Genomic DNA, 27,138 nt, shown 5'->3' with positions numbered 1-27,138 from the left:
CTCGACTCTTTTACATCAGTCGGGCCCTATGGAGAGGGGAGGAGGGAGAAGGTAGATTAGTCGCCAGCAGAGAGCAGAGAACAAAGAATTACCCGATGGGAGCTGTGTGAAAGCTGGTATTCAGAGGTCAGAGAGGTCAGTGCTGACTTCAGAGGAGATAGTCCGGTGATGTAGCTGTTAATCAACTCTTTGTTGTCCAGTTTTAATGCCTCATCTCCCTCCACCCCTCCCCTCTCCATAAGAGAGGGGGGGGGAGAGCTTCAAACTGCTTTTTCATGATAAAAATCAATTTTTCTGCTAATTAACCCAAATACAAAGTTTCTTAAAATCGCCTGTACTATTAATTTCTGCAACAAAAAAAAATGTAAACGACAGTGACACTATAAGTTCACACGGCCCAAACCTGTGCTCAAAGCTGAGCTCGCAAAGCAGTCTTTCATACTGTTTTTGATGTGGATCTCAAGCTGATTATTTAACCCCTTAAGGACGGAGCCAATTTCGATTTTTGCGGTTTCGTTTTTTCCTCCTTGTGCTTAAAAGGCCATAGCACTTGCATTTTTCCACCTAGAAACCCACATGAGCCCTTATTTTTTGCGCCACTAATTGTACTTCACAATGGCAGGATGAATTTTTTCATAAAGTACACTGGAAAACCAGAAAAAAAATAAACGTATGGTGAAATTGAAAAAAACGCATTTTGTTTATTTGGGGGGTATTTGTTTTTACGCCATTTGCCCTGGGGTAAAACTGACATGTTGCATATGTTCCTCAAGTCGTTACGATTAAAACGATATGTAACATGTATAACTTTTATATTATCTGATGGCCTGTAAAAAATTCAAAAATTCGCTCCATTCCCAGGCTAATAACGCTTTTATCCTTTGGTCTATGGGGCTGTGTGAGGTGTCATTTTTTTGCACCATGATGTGCACTTTCTATCGGTACCTTGATTGCGCATATGCGACTTTTTGATCGCTTTTTATTACAATTTTTCTGGATTTGATGCAACCAAAAATGCGCAATTTTGCACTTTGGAATTTTTTTGCGCTTACGCCGTTTACCGTGTGACAACAGGAATGTGATTAATTAATAGTTCGGGCGATTACGCATGCGGCGATAGCAAACATGTTTATTTACTTATTCGTTTACGTTTATTTATTACATTGGAAAAGGGGGGTGATTCAGACTTTTATTAGGGGAGGGGGCTTTTGATTGAAAACATCACTTTTTTTTTTACTTTTACACTTATAATAGAAGCCCCTCTGGGGTTAGCGTTATTCCCCCTGGGGTTAGGGTTATTCCCCCTGGGGTTAGGGTTATTCCCCCTGGGGTTAGGGTTATTCTCCCTGGGGTTAGGGTTATTCCCCCTGGGGTTAGGGTTATCCCCCCTGGGGTTAGGGTTATTCCCCCCTGGGGTTAGGGTTACTCCCCCTGGGGTTAGGGTTATTCTCCCTGGGGTTAGGGTTATTCCCCCTGGGGTTAGGGTTATTCCCCCTGGGATTAGGGTTATTCCCCCCCTGGGGTTAGGGTTATTCCCCCCTGGGGTTAGGGTTATTCCCCCTGGGGTTAGGGTTATTCTCCCTGGGGTTAGGGTTATTCCCCCTGGGGTTAGGGTTATTCCCCCTGGGGTTAGGGTTATTCCCCCCTGGGGTTAGGGTTATTCCCCCCTGGGGTTAGGGTTATTCCCCCTGGGGTTAGGGTTATTCCCCCTGGGGGACTTCTAGTATAAGTGCACTGATCTCTCATTGAGATCTATGCTGTATAGATATGCAGCATAGATCAATGAGATCGGCACTCGTTTGCATTTTGGTGGAGATCGCACCAGACACGGAGATCGCTCCTCCGGGACAACGTCCCGGGGGGGCGATCTCCGCCACTAGACACCAGGGAACGGCTGCATTCGGTAATCTGATGCAGCTGTCAACTTCGCATCGTGCCCGCTAATAGCCGCTACATGCGGCACCCGGGATCGCGGCGGTTCAGAGCGGGGTCGCCGCGTGGCCCCGTTCTGAACGCCCTTACCGACAACAGGGCGTAAATATACACCCTTTGTCGTTAAGGGGTTAAAGTGAATGTACCAGTTCAATCCAAATATTAAGCTTTTCAGAAGACCTTATACGTGCCAATCCGCTCATTCTGCTGTTGTGATCATTTTTTCAATCTGCTGCCTGGATCCTGAGATCTGTACCAATTTCTAAATATGCAAGTGAGGTTGCTAAGTGCACTGGAGGTGGGCCCAAGTGCACCAATATCCCCTCCCCTGGGTGTTGTGCGCCTTCTGAATCTAGTCTGGCCTGGCTCTGCCTCAGCGCATCACCCAGGGGAGGGGATATCTGGGTGCTGGACCCACCCCTAGTGCACCGAACTGGAAGAGGCAAACTGACTCTGTCCTGCAGGCATCAACTGGTGCCAGAAAGTTGTACAGATCTGTAAATAACTTCTATTTAAGATTCTCAATTCTCCCAGTACTTATCAGCTGCTGTATGTCCTGCAGGAAGTGGTGTATTCTTTCCAGTCTGACACAGTGCTCTCTGCTGCCACCTCTGTCCATGTCAGGAACTGTGCAGACCAGTAGCAAATCCCCATAGAAAACCTCTCCTACTTTGGACAGTTCCTGACATGGACAGAGGTGGCAGCAGAGAGCACTGTGTCAGACCACTGCAGAGCACCTCTGGCATTGGCTTATCTAACATGAGGATAAAAGATCTAACACACCTGATCCTTCTTATACCTGACACCTGTTGTTTGTAGGTTAGAAGACATCCATTAAGCTGGAGTCGGCCGGTTCTCCTGCCTGTCATCTAATGCGCATGCCAATGAGCAATTCCTCCAATCAAATGCTTTGTGGCATATCTTTACTGTAGTGAACAATCTCCTTTAAATTCAACAACCTGAGAAACAGCCTTTCACCAAGATGTCTCTGAATGCTTGAAACCAAATGACGCGTCAGAGTTCAGAGCTTTGTATAAATCTCGGGTTATTGCATCACCAGCCAGGCTGCAAAGGATTAATAGAAATAACTAATAATGTACAAGTATGTGGGAGTCGGAACATAATCCCACGTAGCCAAGGAGATGGAGGTCTAGAATTCATACATTTAACCGATACAGATCAGGTTCAAGGTATAAAGCAGATTTTATTTCCTATCACTGACATAGGGTACGTGCACGGGTTTTCCGTCGCCATTCTGTAGTGTAGTGTCCGCTGAAAGATTTGACACGTCAGTTCTTTCGGCGGAAAACGGAATTCGCCCCTGCATAGAATGGAGACTATGGCACGAGCAGAAATGTCCGAGAGCGGGTGCAAGCTACGGAATCAGCAACGGGTTTTCCATCGCCATTCCGTAGTGTGTCCACGTATCCACAAAGGGGCATGTCTGTCTACAGAGGGCGTGCCTCATTATAGGGGGCATAGCTGGCTACAGGGGGCACACCTGGCTGCAGAGGGTGTTTCTGATTATAGGGGGCATAGCTGGCTACAGGGGACACAGCTGGTTGCAGAAGGTGTGCCCAATTATAGGGGGCATAGCTGGCTACAGGGGGCACACCTGGCTGCAGAGGGTGTGCCTGATTATAGGGGGCATAGCTGGCTACAGGGGGCACACCTGGTTGCAGAGGGTGTGTCTGATTATAGGGGGCATAGCTGGCTACAGGGGGCACAGCTGGTTGCAGAGGGTTTGCCTGATTATAGGGGGCATAGCTGGCTATAGGGGGCACACCTGGCTGCAGAAGGTGTGCCTGATTATAGGGGGCATAGCTGGCTACAGGGGGTATACAGGTAACCAGGTATACACAGGGTATACCTGGTTATATAGCGGAATATATGGCTAACGGCATATATCTGGCTACAAAGGGCATTACATCTAGCTATAGGGGTCACTGTATCTAACTACAGGGGCTTTACTGGCTACATGGGGTACCCAACTACAGGGGGCATCACTACTGGCTACAAAGTGGGTACATTCCTTGCTATGGGGCATTATTACCAGCTACGGCTATGTTCACACTACGTAAAAGTACGTAGTGGCGCGGTGGAATAGTGAACAATGCCTGTGGAACATTGCCTGTTTCTTTATGGGATCCCGGCCGGAGCGTACACACATCGTATAGGCTCCGGCCGGGATCCCATACAGGGCCACAAATAACTGACATGTCAGATTCTGCGGCCGGAATTCGGTGAATTCCGGCCGCAGAAAGACCTGTCATTTCAGTGAACTCCGGCCGCTTGCTTCACTGTGCGCTATGGGAAGCTCTGATGCGGGCGTGCGCTGATGCGCCCGCATCAGAGCTCTGCGGCCGGACGGATCATCCGGCTGGTACTTAAGTACCGGCCGCGATGATCCGGGCACAGACCGGCCGTTCCGTGACCCAGCCAGGGTCACGGAACGGCCAGTCTGATACATAGTGTGAACATAGCCTACATGTGGCATTATATCAGATGAGGCTATCCAGACATACATGGCTCAAAGTGTGAATCAACGTTGTTCACCATCTCTGACACATGGAGTGCGACATCTTCATCGACTGCCTCATCAGGGCTCCATGTCTCTGGTGGTTTTGGTACTGGAAGGCGTCATTATGTGGCACTGGTCTCATAGCTGAAGGCAGATTTGGATAGACAATGGATTTCTTACTCTTAGTAGAGAAACCAGAGACACTGGTTAGACAGAAGTAACAGTCAGTCCTGTGATCCTTCTGTTCCTGCCATATCACTGGGACAGCAAACGACATTGACTTAAGGAAACCTTTCAGCCAAACTCGAAGATTAAAGTACATCTTGCACAACAGATGTGAGGAGCCCAGAATTATTATGACTGTTCTCACATTGCCGACACATTTTAGCTATTCCAGATCATAGTGTAGTAGCTTATAACTGCTTAGATTTTAAATAACTTGCCGAATGTCCAGACATGTCTAGGTGTGCCTAGTCTGCACCAATTCCACAAAAATTGTGCAACTTTAATGAAATGCAAGGAACTCATGCCTTTGCTTGCCTGTTATATATAAATTACATAACAGCACATACATTGTGGACAATACATAGACAGCCTGAATATATATATATATATATATATATATATATATATATATATATATATACACACACTAAGGGTTCGTTCACATTAGCGTTTGACCATCCGGCACCATTCCGTCTACCTTTTCCGTTTTGGAGTAAGCAAAACGGAAACTGTCGGATCCGTTAAAATCCCCATAGACTCCCATGATATATTAGTTTGCTCCGTTTGCCCTAATTGTGCTCCGTTTTCATGCAATCCGTTTTTTTTGAACGGAGGAAAAAATAGTGTTTGCAGTATTTTTCTTTCCGTTTCAAAAAACGGATCACGAACGGAAAGTGCACTTCCGTTTTTTTTTACATTGTAGTCAATGAGGACGGATCTAAAACGGAAGGTATTTCCGTTCACATCCGTTTGTTTTCATCCGTTTTTGCACTGAGCATGCGCAGAAGCAGCAAGAAACCAAAGAAGAAAAGTAAACTGATAGAAAGAAGGATGCTGACTGATGCAAACGGATGCAAAGTGATGTACAAAAGTCAGTTTTTTTAAGCCAAAATACAAACAGACCAATAAAAAAAATTAACATTTTGCAATCAGTTTGCATCAGTCTGTTCATCAGTTTATGCTCATCCGTTTAATTAATATGGCTGGATCCGTTAGAAAAAAAGAAAAACGCTGATGTGAACGTAGCCTAAAACAGAAGATTTCTGAAAAATGGTATGTAGAAATCATCAGCAGCTTAAATGACATAAGACACACACAAAGGTTTTCAAGAAGCAAAATATTTGTTGTCCAGTGTTATTGATAATAAGATATACAAATTGTTGTGTTAAAAATAGTTGTTAAAACAATTGTTTAAAGCACATGGAGCACCAGGAACACGGCTTTGTTTTTTTTACATTAACGGAGCGGCTTGGGGATGCCGGTGGCGCGGTCCTTTTTTTGAATCACCGCCTGGTTCCTACGCACGGTGCCAGTCTATTCTGGAGCAACGGTCCACCCCAGAGCACTTTTCCTCTTGGGGTATGTTCACACTGAGCAAATACGCCCTGCTCAGTGTCCAGATGTGTGTGAATGAGAGGGCGCGCGCTCCTCCGCTGCCGCTGCTCTGCCGCTGAACGAAAGAATGAATTGCTGGCAGGTCTATAGACAGGTAAATTACCCCTAGACCACAGCTCCAACACATTTTGGTTCAGAAATTCAAATATATCTGAGTATTTCTTTCAGACAGAGGACTGATCTGCAATCAGAGACACTGGCTGACAGCTGAGCGAGCAGGAGGCCGGGCAGCATTGATTATTTATGAAGAAGAGGGAGGAGGAAGGAGTGGGGGGCGTCCGGAGTGCGGCACAAACACTGGGCCACAACTCCTCTTTGACTCTTCATTACCGTAGGATTGTGCATAAACCACTGCATGGACGAATTAGCAAAAGGTACCATGCTCGCTATGGGACTGCCAGCTACAGCACATTGTCAGCACCTCAGGTAGGGCCCGGGTGCTGACAGATTCCCTTTAAAATAGCCACGCCTAAGACTACACAGTGCTTGCTTTCACATTCGATGCATTTATATGAAAGTGGTATCCAATTTCCTTCTTTTCAGTGTAGAAACCTGAGAAATTTTGTGCCGTCCTGAAAAGATCCGTTTTTATTATTCCAGTCTCCTTTGCCCATTCTCATTAGAGTAAGCCATGTTGCTCTGCTCCTTGCTATTTTAGCGACTATTTAGGATTATTCTGACACTTTACCCTATAATAGTTGCCATGCGACACTGCGGCAAGTGGATTGGATTGTAAGACTATCTCAGATTCTTAATTAAAACCTGTTCGGCCTTTACACTAAATGTGATGAATGCTTTCATTTAGCTACTGCATTGTCCAGACACACCATGGGCGCGCACCATGTGATTCTGATTTAAACGCTGTCAGAGATCGTAAACTCTGCAGGGCTTTGAATAGCGAGTCGGGATTTCGGGCCCGCCAACATATTTTGCCTTGAAAAAACATTCTTGATAAATCCTAGAATGTTACAGTAAGTAACCGAGTAAGAGCCGGCCGGAACACGTGACTCACAGCTTAATAATATACATATGTTCAGCTCCGGGATCGCTTTCTGGGTTGATGTTTTGGCCGATAGATGTTATGGAATTTTAATAACAGGCACACTTTTCCAGAGTTATTTTACATGCCCGGTAGTGATGTTACCCGGTGCGGTTAGGCTAGGTTAGTTTTCAGTCTGATACTTTGTGTTATGGCAACCGAGACTGATGCAGAAAAGCAGAGAGAAGCGTCAAAAAGCTTGGAAAAAATGGTTACAAGTCCTGTGTTAAAGGGGGTTATCCAGCGCTACAAAAACACGGCCACTTTCTTCCAGAAACAGCACCGCTCTTGTTTCCAGTTTGGGTGCAGGTTTTGCAACTTATTCCATTGAAGTGAATGGAGCTTAATTACAAACTACAACTAACCTGGAGACAAGAGCGGTGCTGTCTCGGGAAGAAAGTGGCCGTGTTTTGTAGCACTGGATAACCCCTTTAAAGGGAAAATTATCCAGCCAAAATCTTTTACAATGGTGCGTTTACACGTAACGATTATCGTGCGAATTTGCGCGATAACAATCGAATTCGAACGTTATTCGTACGTGTAAACACAGTAAACGATCAAACGACAAACGAGAAATCGTTCATTTTGATCTTTCAACGTGTTATTAAATCATCGTTCGTAAAAAATTCGCAGATCGTTCCGTGTGAACAGTCGTTCGCCGATTTAACCAATGTGTGAGATAGGCTTAAGGATCGCAAAACGATCGCAAAACGAATTTTCCGTACGATATATCGTACCGTATAAACGCTGATCGTTATGAAAAAAAATTCGTTACTCGTACGATCGGGCCAATTATCGTTTCGTGTAAACGCACCATAAAACCAGTTGATTTGAAAGAAAGTTTTGTAATTTACTTGTATTTAAAAGTCTCAAGTCTTTCAGTACTTATGAGCTGCTGTATGTCCTGCAGGAAGTGGTGTATTCTTTCCAGTCTGACACCGTGCTCTCTGCTGCCACCTCTGTCCATGTCAGGAACTGTCCAGAGCAGAAGAGGTTTTCAATGAGGATTTTCTGGACAGTTCCTGACATGGACAGAGGTGGCAGCAGAGATCACTGTGTCAGACTAGAGAGAATACACCCCTTCCTGCAGGACATACAGCAGATGATAAGTACTGGAAGACTTGAGATTTTTAAATAGAAGTAAATTACAAATCTGTATAACTTTCTGACCCCTAATTAGAAAGAAAAGAAATTGTCGGGGTTCCCCCTTTAATTTTTTTTCTTACCTTGTCCGTTATAGACCATGTTCACAAAACGTCAAAAATGGAGAAAAGGTGGCCGATTTTGATATTTTTGCCACCATTTAACTTACTGCAATGGCAATGCATTGAAGTCAATGGAAAGACAGACGTCCAATGTGCACAATGAATTGAATAACGGATGTTTTTACCGCAGACGTCAAAATAATGAACATGATAATTTTTTTTCGGACGTCTTTTGCAAACAGCGGACGTTTTTATTATTTGTTCACACACAGTTTTTCTTTTGTCACTGTTCTGTCTCAGTTTTTACTATTAAATTCAATGGAATTTTTCAATTAAGTCGCATCCAAAGGGCAATTAGTTACCAAACTAGAATAATGTACAAACACCAGGGGAGGCCAGACAGCTAAATAACGTCCGTTATTTTAGACTCAAAATTACGGACGTCATTTTAAACGGAGCTGAAAAAAAGGTTGTGTGAACATAGCCTTACATGTAGTAGACCAACATGTTCCTTTTTTCGAAGCAGGAGACCTGCACGCCTACATCTGAACTAATATTTATATCTCTTGTATATTATGGGAGGCTCAGTTGTGCATGGCACACTAAAAATAAATCATTTAAACAAGTGGGATCCCCTTGTTTGACATATAGCTGAACAAACACTGGCTACGAGCAGGCTGTCCTGTAAGAGAAATATCCTCCAATAAGTACTAGGTACTCCAGGCTTCTTAGTCTGACAAACATCTCATACATCTGGCTGACAACATGTCCTTATTACTCCCATATATACATATTACCTTACCCAAGATAAACAGAGGCTTACCCATTTGGAATAAATTTTATACAGGCTTTTATTGAAAAATTGCAAGTCTTCAAGTACTTATCAGCTGCTGTATGTCCTGCAGGAAGTGGTGTATTCTTTCCAGCCTGACACAGTGCTCTCTGCTGCCACCACTGTCCATGTCAGGAACTGTCCAGAATAGGCAAAAGAAGATCCCGTGGAGCCTCATTGAAGAGTCTCAAAACACAGGACTAGCCAGATATCCCTCCGGGAAGGACCAAGCCAAGGGGTGGCTCATGTAAGGAAACCACCAAAACCACCATAATAAGTGGCCCTATAAGTCAATGTAATGACAAGGGAAAAACCAAGGCCAGGTATCCATCCACATACAGCTGTTTCAGGAAGTTGCCCCTCATCAGTGTGGAGCAGGATTCTGGATGGGTGGGAGCAAAGCCTAGTAAAGCCACATGGGAAACAGATCACTCAGGGAGACCAGCCAAACGGTAACACTGCTGGCTGCTAGTAAAAGCGCTCAATGTAGTGAAATCCTAGGTGCATTGCCCCCTGGGAAACATGAATATGCAAAAGAAGAGCCAGTGGAGCCTCACTGAAGAGTCTCGAAACACAGGACTAGCCAGATATCGCTCCAGGAAGGACCCAGCCTAGGGGTGGCTCTGTCCGGGGCAGGAGAGTTTTTCTATGGGGATTTGAAAAGTTCCTGATATGGACAGAGGTGGCAGCAGACAGCACTGTGTCAGACTGGAAAGAATACACCACTTCCTGCAGGACATACAGCGGCTTATAAGTACTAGAAGACTTGAGATTTTTAAATACAAGTAAATTACAAATCTATATAACTTTCTTTCAAATCAACTGGTTTTAGAAAAAGATTTTTGCTGGATAACCCCTTTAAAGGGATTATCCAGCGCTACAAAACATGGCCACTTTCTTCCAGAGACAGCACGACTCTCCAGGTCAGGTGTAGTTTGTAATTAAGCTCCATTCACTTCAGTGTGACTGCAGGGGGTCCCGATCGGTAAGTGGTTTAAGGAGTTAATGACACGCTGCAGCGCGATCGCTGCAGCCTGTCATTAATGGCGAGGGCCGGGCTGCTCATTGCAGCCGGCCTCCAACTCCTATGAAGCACGCTCCGCTCCGGAGCACGCTTCATAGCCCAGAAAATACCAGTACGCCCTGAGTCGTCTGGCACAGTGACCCATGGCGCACTGGTACGTCCTCGGTCGTCTAGGGGTTAATATTTTTTTTGTGTTGCAGTCCACTTCCACTATACCGCTTCCTGCAGGACATACAGCAGCTGATTAGTACTGGAAGACTGGAGATTTTTAAATAGAAGTAATTTACATATGTGTATATATCTTTAGTACAAATATATATTTTCTAAACCTTCAGCATAAGATAAGATTTGTAAATGGGAAATACTTTCGGCACCTCCTACACTGAGATCCGCCGCATATCTGGTAGTGTAATGATGCTAAATATAGAGAGTCATCCATACAACTTCCATGATCTATGAAGAGTTTACTCGGTGATACGATGGGATTTATTTTCTTAAGTGCAAATGTATCATGGGATGAAACTGCCGGTGACAGCCCATCCATCGATCATCCTGCTTTTCCAGTCTTGTAAATGTGGAACAAACAGTCAAGAGAGAACAATGTAATAAAATAAAAACACGTGACAAAGAACAAGAAACAAAACTACTGTATCCACAATGGAGATCTGCTGCTACATGAAGCTGAAAACAAGCAGACAAAATAATAGATCATGATACAATATCAAAATGTCGTAAACATTTTTATGCTGATGTTAAAGGGGAACTCCATGGAATTCAAATCAACTGGTATCAGAAAGTTATACAGATTTGTAATTTACTTCTATTTCAAAATCACTAGTCTTCCAGTACTTATTAGCTGCTGTATGTCCTGCAGGAAGTGATGTATTCTTTCCAGTCTGACACAGTAGCTCTCTGCTGCCACCTCTGTCCAGGTCAGGAACTGTCCAGAGCAGTAGCAAATCCACATAGAAAACCTCTCCTTCTCCAGAGGTGGCAGCAGAGAGCACTGTGTAAGAGTGGAAATAATATACCACTTCCTGCAGGACATACAGCAGCTGATAAGTACTGGAAGACTGGAGATTTTTTAATAGAAGTAAATTACAAATCTATTGAACTTTCTGACGCAAGTTAATCTGAAAACATTTTTTTTCCCGTCAGAGAATCCCTTTAAAGCTTTGACTCCTATCAATCAAAATTCCTATTCTCTTGTAAGAAGTTATTGCTGCATCATCCTCATGTACAAGGAACTGCATAAACAGCCCAGGTTATGTTCACCCGCAGCTATTGGACTACAAGTAAATCAGTAGTATCCTAGTGCTTTAGAATATGCTACCACAGGACGCCAAAAACAGTGACAGACACAAAACCTTCAGTAACAATGACAGCTTCATTACGTGCGTGTGCTCAGTAGTCCTCGATATTTATGAGCACCAGCTCTCTCTGTCCACAGGCCACAGGTACTGGTGCCCGTCCTGCTCTCCAGCCACTGCATTGTGCCCCTTCCTGCCTATTGACTGTGATTCAATGATTAACAGCAGCTTCAAGTTTATCGGCGCAATCGACGCAATGCTCCTCGTTCACCAGTAGCCAATCACTCTAAACAATGTGAACGTTGATGAGACAGAACAGACAGCAGCGGACGCCACATTATAAGTACAGTGCAGGGACCGAGAAATACGGTAAAGCAGAATCGCTAAATAAATACTGGTACACAGGACAAGTGGTAACTGTATAATGAGTGGGGATCCAGAGAACACGGCTCCCTGTCAATAGAGCAGTATTAGTTTTGTGCTTATTCTTACATTATTTACACTTTATTTCAGGGTGACATTTTTCCAGTTTTTTTATTTTCTGAAGGGGGGGGGCTGTCGGTGTTGTTTAGGCTATTACCGGCTGCTAGTGTAAGCGCTCAATGCAGTGAAGTCCTAGATGCATTGCTCCCTGGGAAACATAAATATGCAAAAGAAGAGCCCATGGAGCCTCATTGAAGAGTCTTGAAACACAGCACTAGCCAGATATCCCTCCGGGAAGGACCCAGCCAAGGGGCAGCTCCTGTAAGGAAACCATCAAAACCACCATATTAAGTGGCCCTATAAGTCTAAGTAGTGACAAGGGAAAACCAAGGCCAGGTATCCATCCACAGACAGCTGTTTCGGGGTGTTGCCCCTCATCAGTATGGAGCAGGATTCTGGCTAGGTGGGAGCAATGCCTAGTAGAGCCATAAGAGAAACAGATCACTGATATCAGGGAGACCAGCCAAACGATAACACTGCCAGCTGCTAGTGAAAGCGCTCAATGCAGTGAAGTCCTAGGTGCATTGCCCCCTGGGAAACATTAATATGCAAAAGACTAAATTCTTTAACACTATAGATGGAAATAGACTAAGTGTTATAGTCGTATGACGGCTAGTGAAATAACTGGAGGGTTTAGGCCTCATTCACACGTCAGTTTTGTCACTTTTACTGAAATAAGCAATGTGTTATTTTGCAGTGGAAACTGCAGCAAAACAATAATGCAACAACACCAAGAAGTGTGAATGAGAAGTTACTGTCTGACCTTACAGTGAGAGGTATACGATAAAACTGGATGGGTATTTTTTATACTGATGGATGTTTTGTTTCTAGTTCTGTGCACTTTTTTTTTCAAAAATCTAGGATCACTCCAGCGTTTGTCTCATTCACGATCCATCCATCCATAATAAATGAAGGGATAAGCACAAACTGATGGGCAAAATGATTGCAAAATAATCCCATTTTTTTAAAGGTCCATTTACATTTTGGCTTCAAAAACTGACTTTTGTCCATCTGTTTTCTCCAGTTGGCGTCCGTTTATATTCCTTCCTGGTTTCTCACTTCTTCTGCACATGCTCAGTGAAGAAAACTGTTGAAGACTAATAACTCTGTTTAAATCCATCATCATTGATTAAAAAAAAAAAATGGAATTGCACTTTCTGTTCATAGAGGACGAGTAAAAGATTGCGGGGGCCCAACCTCTGTACCTCCATGACAGCATAGACCCACGGCTCTATTCATTCCTATGGAGCTGCCGGAAAGAGAAGAGTAAGCAAGAAAGTGCTTACTCAGCTGTATTCATAACAAAGAAGCCAGAGCCCCGATATGGAGATTGGCAGGGGGTACAAAGGACAAAGGTCCTTGGATGGAGACAAGTTAATTTTGCCTAGACAACCTCTTTAACATACAGAAAATTGTGGTCATCTGGAACAAATCTGATTCGACAGCATACAGGTGGCATACAACTGCTTCCATGTTTGCATCCGTTTTCATTTCCATAAAATGGATTTGTTAAATGGTCACTGGGTTTATGCCGCCTTAAATGAGAGCAGCGTACACTAGTGACAGAAATGCTGAACAGATCAGTGTATTACTTTTATCATTCTGTTCAGCCGTTCTCCTAATATGCAGGAGAATAGGATTCATGCCACACCCATCCCCCCGCCCTCCAGCTGCTGATTGACAGTTACTGCCTATACACAGCATGGATAGATAACTGCCAATCAGCAGCTGATAGGCGGAGTTTTCTGCTTCTCATGAATATCCAGGACTACTAAGCATACGCACATAATGGAGAGGACTTCTTATTTTCCATGTTATTCAGGAGGATATCTCTGGATCAGCTGCACAGAACAATGTAAGTGATCCATCATTCTGTTCAGCTTCTCTGTCACTAGTTTATGCCGCCCTGAGATAGGACACCATAAACCTACCGACAGAGTCTCTTTAAACATACAGCAAAAACGCAGTGTGAGCCTAGCCTTACTACTGCTATTATAATTGTCCTAAAGTAAATGTATTAATCTAGGTTGCACTTTGTACTGCCAAGCAAGATGGTGGGACTGGTGCCACATACTTATTAAGGCATTTAGCTGGAACCCCGTAGCTTAAGTGATGCAGGAGGAGAAAGCATTGCTCGGAATCTGCGGCCAGCTCCCTCACCTCGAGGTGCTGATGGGCCCATCTAGTCGGCTAATGAGGCAGAACTGCTCTGCTCCTCTGTTACCTGCTCCATGTGAAGATGGAATTTCCTTTGGGCAGACGCTAAGCACGGCCCGAGTTGTTACTGCTGACTCTAAAGAATGCCGTCTTATTTCCCATTCCCGCAATCATCCGAGGAGCCTGCTGCCTATGCTGACGTGTTTCCTCTATCCGAGTGGAGCGATTCTTTTGTATAGTCGCTGCGCTGACACACAGCTAGTGCCTTCCCAGCTCAGCTCAGACTTACAATTTTGAGGTTAGAATTGTTATTGCTCGCATTCTTCTTTAAAAAAAAAAAAAAACAAAACATGTTGAGGTTTCAGGCTTCACATGAGAAAGAAAATTATAAGAAAAAAAAAGGATGAAATTTGTCTTAGGCTATGGTCACACTACGTAAGTTCCGCAGAAATCATGGCCGGTACTTACGTAGTGCTGTAGGCTGAGGGAATCCTGGCCGGAGTGTATACACATAGGGGGAGATTTATCAAACATGGTGTAAAGTGAGACTGGCTCAGTTGCCCCTAGCAACCAATCAGATTCCACCTTTCATTTTCCAAAGAATCTGTGAGGAATGAAAGGAGGAATCTGATTGGTTGCTAGGGGCAACTGAGCCAGATTCACTTTGATGTTTGATAAATCTCCCCCATAGTTTACGCTCCTAGCGGCGCCGTAGAAAACTGACATGTCAGTTTTCTGCAGCCGCTATTCAGTGTATAGCGGCCGCAGAAAACCGTCAGTTCACACAATGGAGCAAGCGGCTCCGGCCGCACGCTCCATTGTGTGCTGTGGGGAGTTCTGTTGCAGGCGCGCACTGATGCTGTGCAGTACCAGGACCCGGTCATACTACGTGTGACCATAGCCTTAGGGCCCTATTCCACTGGACGATTATCGTTCAGATTATCGTTAAATCGTTTGAATCTAAACCATAATCGTTCGGTTGAAATGCAGTTAACGATTAACGACCGAACGAGAAATCGTTGATCGCATTATAAGACCTGGACCTATTTTTATTGTTGCTCGTTTGCAAAACATTCGCAAATCGTTCGCATTGAATAAGACGTCGTTCGGTCGTTCGCAGTAGGTACGAACGCAATAGCGAAGAAAAAACTATCGCAAATACGATCATAAGTAACAATTATCGTTCCATGGAAATGAATGTTTTCAGGTCTTTGTACACCGATGTGACATCCGTGTTCATCCGTGAAAAAAAAAATTTGATGTAATCAACGTTATTTGAAATGCTTTAAACAGATTTGTGAAAAAACACGGACACGGCTGCAAAATAAAAGCGAAACTGATCAGGGAGGTAGCTAGCGGATTACATTCACGGACCAGAAAAAATACTGAACGTGTAAAATTCAGCCAAAGGCCTCATTCACACGTTTAGTGACTTTTCTGGTCCGCAAAACCTCCTTTGTGCGATCACACAAGGAAAGAAACCTGTCCATCATGCAGGTTGTATACGTATATGTTGTATATGTTATGTATAATGTCACAGTGTGGTTACAGAGGTTTTGGTGCCGTGTGACAGGAGAGCTGACCATACAATGCGAGTACCCCATTATTCTCTGCTACTGAATGTGGACGCACAACAGCTGTACACCTTCACAGTGAAAGGAAACACCTAGTGGCCATATGTATAAAGTTGATTTAAACAAAGAAACAGAATTACCACAATCCTCCATTATTATTATTACAATCCTCCCTGAGGTTCTGAGTGACAGCCCTTAGATACTGTTGCTTTTGTTTTTTATGTGGTTCACTTGTAGTTGCCACAAATCCTTGGCAATTCAACTGCAATTTATTTATTTATTGTGGTTCTCAGCAAATAACACATTATCCTGATGAAGAAGAGATTCCTAAAGGGGTACATCAGCACAATTTTTTTTTTAATTTAAGTCAACGTGTGACAGAAAGTTACACAGATTTGGAATTTACTTCTAAATAAAAATCTCCAGTCTTCCATTACTTATCAGCTGCCGTATGTCCTGCAGGAAGTGGTGTATTCTCTCCAGTCTGACACAGTGCTCTCTGCTGCCACCTCTGTCCATGTCAGGAACTGTCCAGAGCAGTAGCAAATCCCCATAGAAAACCTCTCCTGCACTGGACAGTTCCTGATATGGACAGAGGTGGCAGCAGAAAGCACTGTGTAAGACTGGAAAAAATACACCACTTCCTGCAGGACATACAGCAGCTGATAAGTACTGGAAGACTGGAGATTTTTAAACAGAAGTAATCAAAAAATCTGCATAACTTTCTGGTAGCAGTGCAGCATAACCATTACAAGTGAATATACCTACACAACAGTAAGAAACAACACCTGAATATACCTCATAGTCAAGTTTGCAACAAATTAAAGGGGTGCCCCCCACAGGACCATAAATACCATAAATCTGATATACGCAGACCATATTCATAGTAGCCATAGCAACAGCATAAGACAGCCCAGTTGTCTGTTTTTGCAATCCTTGGCTGCCAGGCCAGACCGGGTCAGGATGGGGCCCGTTCTACAGGTAGGAGCAGGTCCATATGTCATGGCAATTCCTGTGGATATTCCATCAACATCTAAGACGAGAATTCCCCTTTAAATTCCAAATGATACCAGTCGTATTAAATAACAATAATAATAATAAATATTTAGGTTGTTATCATGGGTTAAATTATTATTATTGTAAATGTTGCATAGCGGATAAGTCATTGCACTGCCGATACCGAATGATTGTCACTATTATTATTATTCTTGTATTACAGAGGCAATTGGCATTACGGTATTTAGGTTGCTGTACGTCAAAGCAGATAGAATGCAGCGGTGTCTGTTGCTGTTATGATTCGGAGGCGGCACACAGGGCACGGAACGAAAGGCTCAGCACCTGGCGGCAATGACACAAGACAACAGAGCCTCTTGTCATCGCTCGTGTTATTGGGCGCTGAATGGAAGCGCTGATGGTGCGGATAGAACATCTGTACCCGACCATAGAACAAAAAACCTATGAATGCATAAAAACTGCCTCTGATACCTTACTATGCATATATACTACACCAAAAGGCTGAGAAGCGATATACCAGTACCATATACTGGAGATTATATCAGGGGTAAGGAACCTTGGCTCTCCAGCTGTTGCAAAACTACAACTCCCATCCTGATCATATACTACACTATATATATATATATACACCAGTACTATTAGATTATAGACTATATACACTAGTACTACTAGATCTTAGCCAAAAGGCCGAGAAGCGATATACCAATACTATATACTAGAGATTATATTAGGGATGGGGAACCTTGGCTCTCTAGCTGTTGCAAAACTGCAACTCCCATCCTGATTATATACTACACTATATATGTATATACACCAGTACTACTAGATTATAGACTATATATAGACTACATACACTAGTACTACCAGATCTTAGGGCCCTATTCCACCGGACGATTATCGTTCAGATTATCGTTAAATTATTCGAATCTAAACGATAATCGTTCAGTTGAAATGCAGTTAACGATTAACGACCGAACGAGAAATCGTTGATCGTTTTATAAGACCGGGACCTATTTTTATCATTGCTGGTTCGCAAAACGTTCGCATTGAATAAGACGTCGTACGGTCGTTCGCAGTAGATACGAACGCAATAGCGAAGAAAAAACGATCGCAAATACGATCATAAGTATCGATTATCGTTCCATGGAAATGAGTGAACGTTTTCAGGTCTTTCGCAATGGCGGTCGTTTGAGATCATTAATCATCCAGTGGAAAAGACTGAGAAGCCATATACCAATACTATATACTAGAGATTATATCAGGGGTAAGGATCCTTGGCTCTCTAGTTGTTGCAAAACTACAACTCCCATCCTGATTATATACTACACTATATATGTATATACGCCAATACTACTAGATTATAGGAGGATATATACACTAGTACTACTAGATCTTAGCCAAAAGGCCAAGAAGTGATATACCAATACTATATACTAGAGATTATATCAGGGGTAGGGAACGTTGGCTCTCCAGCTGTTGCAAAACTACAACTCCCATCATGCCTGGACAGCCAAAGCGCAGCTTTGGCTGTCTAGGCATGATGGGAGTTGTAGTTTTGCAACAACTGGAGAGCTGAGGTTCCCTACCCCTGGATTATATACTTCACTATATATGTATATACACCAGTACTACTAGATTACCAAGAGACATAAATATCTAATACACTGTACAAGAGAATTCCTCAACCTGTTGCAAAACTACAACTCTCAGCATGCCTCTTCGCCGTCAGCTCACTCTGGGAGTTGTAGTTTTTGCCGTAAAGATCTATTCCCCCCAAAATCACAGTAAATAGCTCAAATCTGCAACAGCTGTAATTTATTGAGAAGCCAAAGAATGAGCAGACTCCAGGCACCAGCGCAAATAAATGGCTCCTCTCTCCGCCGCCCCGCTGCATCCTAAATATAGAGCCAAGCTAGGAACCCAGCTTCTAGCACAGGGGTAGGGAACCCTGGCTCTCTAATTGTGGCAAAACTACAACTCCCATCATGATGGGAGTGATTCTCTCTGCTACGTTATGCAGGGATAGGGAACCTTGGCTCTCCGGCTGTTGCAAAACTACAACTCCCATCATGCCTGGACAGCCGAAGGCTGTCCAGGCATGATGGGAGTTGTAGTTTTTCAACAGCCGGAGAGACCCCTGTAAAATGCAGCGCAGACAATCACTCCCATCATGTACACCACAACACTGTCACCCTGCAAGGCACAGCAGTAAGCAGCACACAGATGTAGCAGAGCTGAAGGTGTACTTTGTGCATAATAATAACTTTTTGTAAAACAAAGCATAGTGATATAACAATGGGCTGCATACACAGGGCGATATAAGGTGGGAGCTTTGTATTCTGCACTTACCTCTCACCTTATACAGTTTCCCTCAGATGTGGGCAGCTGCCTGCAGTACCGCAGAAAGTTTCCCGAGCCGTTGTGTGCGGTACCGCAGCTTGTGCTTGTGCAGATGTAGCGGTTTCTATGATATCATTGTAAGAGACTGTGTCCTGTCTCCTCTCCGCTCTGTGTCTGGGCAATGTCTACGAGACACTGTACGCCTCGAGCATGGCCACGCCCCCTCTAGAACCGTCAGCCAATCGGCAGCCGCGGCACAGTGTGATTTTTTTTTTTGCATACAGTGAGGAGACGCAGCTGGGATGTGGGGGCAGTCATATAGGCGGCTATAGGTTTTACATAGGGAGCGCCTCACAGAGTGTGCAGCAAGTACTGCTACAGCCCTCTCCTCACAGAGTGTGTACTGCTACAGTCCTCTCCTCACAGAGTGTGTACTGCTACAGTCCTCTCCTCACAGAGTGTGTACTGCTACAGCCCTCTCCTCACAGTATGTGCAGCATGTACAGCAACAGTCCTCTCCTCACAGAGTGTGCAGCCTGTACTGCTACAGTCCTCTCCTCACAGTGTGTACTGCTACAGTCCTCTCCTCACAGAGTGTGTACTGCTACAGTCCTCTCCTCACAGAGTGTGCAGCCTGTACTGCTACAGTCCTCTCCTCACAGAGTGTGTACTGCTACAGTCCTCTCCTCACAGAGTGTGTACTGCTACAGTCCTCTCCTCACAGTGTGCAGCCCCTGTACTGCTACAGTCCCCTCTCCTCACAATGTGTGCAGCCCCTGTACTGCTACAGTCCCCTCTCCTCAGTGTATAAAGCCCGTGTACTGCTACAGTCCCCTCTTCTCACAGTGTATAAAGCCCGTGTACTGCTACAGTCCCCTCTCCTCATAGTGTGCGCAGCCAGTGTACTGGTACAGTCCTCTCCTCATAGTGTGTACAGCCCGTGTACCGGTACAAGCCCCTCTCCTCATAGTGCGTGCAGCCGGTTTACTGGTACAGGCCACTTCAACCATGATAGTCCTCTCCAACTTCTGCACACAACATATTGTCTTCTCGCCCCTCACACTTTAACCCTTGAGATGCATCCCCATTCTTCATATCTGACCTGTCTTAGGGTCATATTACAAGGACGATTATCGTGCAAATTATCATTACCTCGTTTGAATTTCAACGATAATAGTTTTGCGTAAATTCAGGCAAAGCTGTCATTCACACCAAAGAGGAAGGAGAAGCTTCAGATGTAGATGAGTGGGAGCCAGATCCACCTCGACCCTTTCATCCCAATCATCTGTGTGAGTTTTTACACTGCAGTTTATTTTATTTTATTTTATTTTACATGTCTTATAGAGTTATAGGAATGAGACGGTGGTGTATACATTTTCTATTCCACCAACAGATCTGACGACAGATTATCTGCCAAAGATTTGAAGCCAAACCCAGGAGTGGATTTGAAAACAGTCTTTCCTTTATGACCTGTTCTCTGTTTATAGTCTGTTCCTGGGTTTGGCTTTAACCCTTTGAGGACCAGGCCCAAAATGACCCAGTGGACCGCGCAAATTTTGATCTTAGTGTTTCCGTTTTTCCCTCCTCCCCTTCTAAGAGCTCCAGCACTCTCAGTTTTCTATCTACAGGCCATGTAAGGGCTTATTTGTTACAGGAATAGTTGTACTTTGTAATGGCGTCATTCATTTTACCATAACATGTATGATGGAATTCCAAATATATTATTTATGAAGATATAAATTGGTGAAATCGCAAAAAAGAATGCAATATGGTAACGTTTGGGGGGTTCCTGTGTCTACGTAATGCACTATATGGTAACAGCGACATGATACAATTATTCTATAGGTCAGTCTGAACACAACCATATGCAGGTTACACAGATTCTCTAATGTTATATATTTTTTTTAAATGAAATCCTTTTTTTTGGCAATTAATTATAAATAAAATGGGACTATTGTGACGCTTATAACGTTTTTATTTTTTCACCTAAGGGGCTGTATGGGGTGTCATTTTTCCCGCCATGATCTCTTGTTTTTATTAATACCATATTTGTGAAGATCGGACGTTTTGATCACTTTTTATAAATTTTTTTATATATATAATGTAACATAAAATCGGTAATCCGCGCACTTTTTTCCCTCTTTTCGTGTACGCCGTTTACCATTCGCAATGACGCTTGTTATATTTTAATAGATCGGACAATTACGCACGCTACGGTATATTATATGTTTATCTATTTATTTATTTTTATATGTTTTATTTATATAATGGGAAAGGGGGGTGATTTCAACTTTTATTGGGGGAGGGGTTTTGGGGTTGTGTGTTAGTGTTTTTAACTTTTTTTTTTTACACATTTGAAGTCCCTTTGGGGGACTTGTACATAGATTAGTCTGATTTCTACACTGATGAATGCTATGCCATAGGCATAGCATTGATCAGTGTTATCGGCGATCTGCTCATTGAGCCTGCCTGTGCAGGCTTAGAGTAGCAGATCGCCGATCGGACCGCATGGAGGCAGGTGAGAGACCTCCTGCAGTCCGTTTTACCTATCGGGACCCCCGCAGTCACACTGCGGGGGTCCCGATCGGTAAGTGACAGGGGACTCCCCCTGTCACTTACACTTAAACGCCGCGGTCGCGCCGCGATCGTGGCTTTCAAGGGGTTAATGACACGCGGCAGCGCGATCGCTGCAGCGTGTCATTACCGGTGAGGTCCCGGCTGCTCACTGCAGCCGGCCCCCACCTGCTGTGAAGCGCGCTCCGCTCCGGAGCACGCTTCATAACGGGAGAAACACCCAGGGCGTACAGTTACGCCCTAGGTCGTCTGGGGACAGACTTCCATGGCGTAACTATACGCCCTGGGTCGTCTAGGGGTTAAATCTTTGGCAGATAATCTGTCGTCAGATCTGTTGGTGGAGTAGGGCCTTAAGAGCCATGGAAACAAGTATGGTGTTCTCATTTTTCCATTCTCAAAAGGGAACTGGGTCTCTGTTCTTGAGATCGCAGAGACCCCAGCAGTGAGACCCCTCGTGATTAATATTGCAAGATGTAAAAGTCTCTTTGGGTTTGTTCACACGTACAGGATCTGCAGCAGATTTGATGGCACAGATTTGAAGTTGCAGATTCAAGGCAAATCTAATCTGGACCATGAAATCTGCTGCGGATCTGCTGAAGATCTGCTGCAGATTCAAATCTGCGCCATCAAATCTGCTGCAGATCCTGTACATGTGAACGCACCCTAAGGGTATAAACCCACACGCCGTATAAGCAGCGTATTTACTGCTGCGATACGCAGCAAATACGCAGCAAACACGCAGCAAAAACGCAGCAGATTATATCTAAATAACTGAACACAGCATCAAATCCGTACCAACAAATCTGCTGCGTATTTGCTGCGTATTTGTTGCGTATCTGCTGTGTATACGGTGTGTGGGTTTGTACCCTAAGGGTACAAACACATACACCATATATGCAGCAGATACGCAGCAGATCTGCAGAAGATTTGATGGTGAAGACTTGATGCTGTGTTCAGTTATTTAGATCTAATCTGCTGCGTATCTGCTGCGCAGCAGTAAATACGCTGTGTATACGGTGTGTGTGTTTGTACCCTAAGGGTACAAACACACACACCGTATACGCAGCAAATACGCAGCAGATCTGCAGCGTATTTGATGGTGCAGATTTGATGCTGTATTCAGTTATTTAGATCTAATCTGCTGCATATTTGTTGCGTTTTTGTTGCGTATTTGCTGCGTATCGCAGCAGTAAATACGCTGCGTATACGGTGTGTGGGTTTGTACCCTAAGGGTGCCTTCACACCTACCGTATCGCAGCAGAAAATCTGCTGCGGATCCGCAGCAGATCCGCAGCAGATTTGACTAAATGAATGAACACAGCATTAAATCCGCACTGTAAAATCCGCTGCGGATTTTCTGCTGCGATACGGTAGGTGTGAAGGCACCCTAAGGGTACAAACACACACGGCTTATACGCTGCATATTTACTGCTGCGATACGCAGCAGATACGCAGCAGATTAGATCTAAATAACTGAACACAGCATCAAATCTGCTGCGTATCTGCTATGTGTGTTCGTACCCTAAGGGTACAAACACACTTGCCGGATCCGCAGCGAGGTTCGGCGGTTCCCGGCACGCCCCGCCCGGCCAATTAGCGCACTGATTGGCCGAGCGGGACGTGCAGACACCGGGAGCCACGAAGCAAGCAGGAGCGGGGACCTGGTAATGTATAGTGTCCAGCCGGCGGGGAGTTATTGGGGCAGGCTGCGGACAAACTCGCAGCAGGGATGTACAGGGCCGGGATCCGCAGCGAGTCTCGCTGCAAATACGCAGCGAGGGGACTCGCTGCGGATCCAGCAAGTATGTTTGTACCCTTAGGGTAGCTTCACAGGTACCAGATCCACAGTGGATTTCATGCAGCACTGATTGGCTGATGGGGAATGAGGGGAGCTAGGAGCCTCACACAGCCACAGCGCTGAGCAGGTAATGTATGCTCTGGGCCGTGGCTGCGGGCGAGCGGCCAGCGGCGGGGGGTAAAGGGGCCGGGTCCCATACAGGCAGCGGATCCGCTGCATGTATAGGACCCATTCACCTTCACACTACAGGATCTGCAGCGGATTTCGCTGCAATCTCGCAGCATGAAATCCTCTGCGGATCCAGTACGTGTGAAGCTACCCTAAGGGTACCTTCACACGTACTGGATCCGCAGTGGAAATCTGCTGCGGATCCAGTGCCATTCATCCCTATGAGAGCACATACTCGCAGCGGGATTGACAACCCCCCGCAGCCTGCAGCTGAGAGCATACATTACCTGCTCAGCGCCGCAGCTGCATGTGAGGCTCTCATACTCTCTGCGAGTATTCGCTCTCATAGGGATGAATGGCACTGGATCCGTAGCGGATTTCGCTGCAAGTTCGCAGCGTGAAATCCGCTGCGGATTCGGTACGTGTGAAGCTACCCTAACAATAAATACATTATACTACCGATCAAGGGTCTCAGAGATGGTTCCTTATACACTTTCCTGAATCTTCTTCGTTGAACAGGACTGCCATGACATTGTCTTCCAGATACAACTTGCCTTTGTTCCAATGACATCTTTGGTTCTTCAAGCACATCCCGACCATTCTGTAAGCCCCTTTAATATTTTAATCCTGTTGCCATCGCAAACATTACTTCTGCTTGAAGCTCCGAAACTTTTTAAAAGTTTTAGTTTACCCTACTGTACTGCCATGCAACTGTGTCCGTACAGTAGCGCAAGCTTTTAAACAGTTTCGGAGCTCTTGGCATGATACTGAATCATGATGCCGGGTGCTCCGAGGTCCCATCTGCAAAACACTGTCCGTGCATGGACATTAGTTTGCAGACGTGTAAATGCCCCCCTATGTTTGCCAATTTTAGTCCACGATTTGCAAAGATGCTTTCATAATGCATCCGAATTAGTCCGTATTTTTTGCGGATCCATAAAAATAGAAAGTACATAATAACAGTCAAAATGATGACACTGGCTACGATCACGCATCCTTATTTTTTTAAATACAATTCAATAGACTGCTGTTGGTGTATCCATGCAGTTATGGTCCACACTAGGGCATTTTTTGTGGCATGGATCACGACCAAATCACATATCCGTGTAATTACGGACATGTGAATAGGGTCATAGAAACCTATGGGACTGTAATTTGTCTGTAACTGCGGACAAAAAATAGTATGAATAAGGCCTTACCCTTCAGATCTAATTGACAAGAGCAGCCCTGGTATGGTGCTCTTTGAGAGTATTTGGAAACTGGGGCTGTAGACCATCAGGGTGGGAGCTTCTAAGCTAATCTTGTGCGTGTAATCAGCACTGTCTCAGCTGTCTGCCATTACTTTCCATCTGTGCTGATCAGTGAAATGGGGACTAATAACAATTTCACTAGAAAATCATGGGTGTCAAACTCAGGCCCTCCAGCTGTTACAAACGTACAATTCCCATTGGTTTTCTTTTAGGATTTGCTACTGCTCCGGACAGTTCCTGACATGGACAGAGGTGGTAGCAGAGATCACTGTGTCAGCGTCAGGGGGGGAACATAAGGGGCAAGACTATTGCTGCAAACTATTGTTTACACGGAACAATTATCGTGCGAATTTGCACGATAACGATCGAATTCGAACAATAATCGTACGTGTAAACGCAGCGAACAATCAAGCGACGAGCGAGAAATCGTTCATTTTGATCTTTGAACATGTTCTCAAATCGTCGTTGGTCGTTCGCAAAACAATTCGCAGATCGTTCCGTGTAAACAGTTGTTTGCCGATTTAACCTATGTGCGAGATAGGCTTAAGTGATCGCAAAGCGATCGCAAAACGATTTTTCCGTACGATATATTGTTCCATCTAAACGCTGATCGTTATAAAAAAAAAAAATAAATTGTTACTTCGAAATCGTTAATCGTACGATCGGGGGAATTATCACTACGTGTAAACCCAGCATATGGTGCTCTCTGCTGCCACCTCTGTCCATGTCAGGAACTGTCCAGAGCAGTAGCATATCCCTATAGAAACTGGACAGTTCCTGGACATGGACAGAAGTGGCACTAGAGAGCACTGTGTCAGACTGGAAAGAATATATCACTTCCTGCAGGGCATACAGCACCTGATAAATACTGGAATACTTCAGATTTACAAATAAAAGTACAGTGGTGCCTTGGGTTAGGAGCATAATTCGTTCCGGGACGGCGCTTGTAATCCAAATCCAGTCTTAAACTAAAGCAAATTTTCCCATAAGAAATCATAGAAATGCAGACAATTGGTTCCACACCCCAAAAATAATGATTTATTATTCTGAATAACATGTAAAACAGATGAAACATTCAGAAACAGCAGAATATGTGATATTATAAGTTACTGTACAGTAATGGAGAGTATGGGAAACACAAGGGCGGACAGAGACTGCAGGGAGCATGAAGGAATGAGCAGGACAGATGTGGGCACATACATGCAACGCTCTCTGTCCGGGGAGAGAGGGGTTACATCTATGGAGAGATTACTCCCACAGTCCTGTCCCCTAATGTAGGCCCCAGCCTGAAGTGGATCTGCTATGATTTGGAAGGTGGGGGAGACTTCCTGGGTCAGAGTACAGTGCTGTGGACCCCGCTATGCAGACAATGTCCCTCCCCCACTCCCCTCCCACCCAGTACAGGGAGCTCTTAAACCAAAGCAATGCTCTTAAACCAAGTCACAATTTTGAAAAACTGTGAGCTCTTAAACCAAAACGCTCCTAAACCAAGTTACTCTTAAACCAAGATACCACTGTACATTTCTGTCACCTGTTGATTTGAAAACATTTTATTTTATCTCCGGAGTACCCCTTTAACATTAATTATTGAAAGAAATTTGAAAGAAAAAAAATAGCTGGAGTACCCCTTTAAGTTATATTACAAAGCACATTTATTGCAAAAATTTCACATTTATTGCAGAAATTTCACACACTGGTGAAATTTAGTGGATACCCGCCATTGAATGGCAAATAACGGCCATTGTTTTGAAATAACGGCCATTATTTGCCATTAAATGACAGCCATCCACTAAATTTCAGCAGTTAGTGAACATAGCCTTTCTGTGTTTTCAATCCACTACTGGTTTTGGTTGAAAAATTCTGAGCAAAAATACTGTGTGTGGGAACATAGCCTGAATATGGATTTCTGCATTCTACCCAATCCAGTTCTGCAGCATGTGGATATGTTCTTATTGGGTTGAAATGAAGACTTTGACTCAATCAGTATGAAATATAATATTGTTTCTCCTCTACCGTTCAGATGTAGATGTGCATTTGTACTTTGGATCTATGCCTTGAATTTTGTGGTACATTGCAGAATTCCTAGTTTCTTCCCAATTGCCAAGTTGTCCTGGTCTTGAAGAAATAAAGCACCACCACCATGATTAACTGTGAATGTAATGTTTCCTCTGTTCTACAAATAGGACATATAGGGCCTCATTTACTAACAATTAGCGATGAATGAACCGAACCGTTACGAACCAGATTCGTTTTGAACTTTGCAAAAAGTTCGGTTTGGCACCGAACAGAACTTTGAG

The 27,138-nt window shown here is 44.3% G+C and overlaps 1 protein-coding gene across 2 annotated transcripts in view; it reads right to left on the bottom strand.

The window, feature by feature from the left end:
* TIAM2 (TIAM Rac1 associated GEF 2) overlaps positions 1-19,221 on the bottom strand; it is a 208,183-nt gene extending 188,962 nt beyond the window's left edge. The window contains exon 1 of one of the 2 annotated variants that reach the window (XM_069954907.1): positions 19,061-19,221. The gene's annotated coding sequence lies outside the window, so the exon portion shown is untranslated. The remainder of the gene's footprint in view (positions 1-19,060) is intronic. The other variant, XM_069954908.1, reaches the window with a different exon arrangement.
* Between the last annotated feature and the right edge of the window lie 7,917 nt (positions 19,222-27,138).

Source organism: Dendropsophus ebraccatus, chromosome 15 (assembly GCF_027789765.1).
Source record: "Dendropsophus ebraccatus isolate aDenEbr1 chromosome 15, aDenEbr1.pat, whole genome shotgun sequence".
In the NCBI taxonomy this organism is placed as follows: Eukaryota; Metazoa; Chordata; class Amphibia; order Anura; family Hylidae; genus Dendropsophus; species Dendropsophus ebraccatus.
The sequence above is the reverse complement of the archived record's forward strand: the minus strand, read 5'-3'. Positions and strand labels throughout refer to the sequence as shown.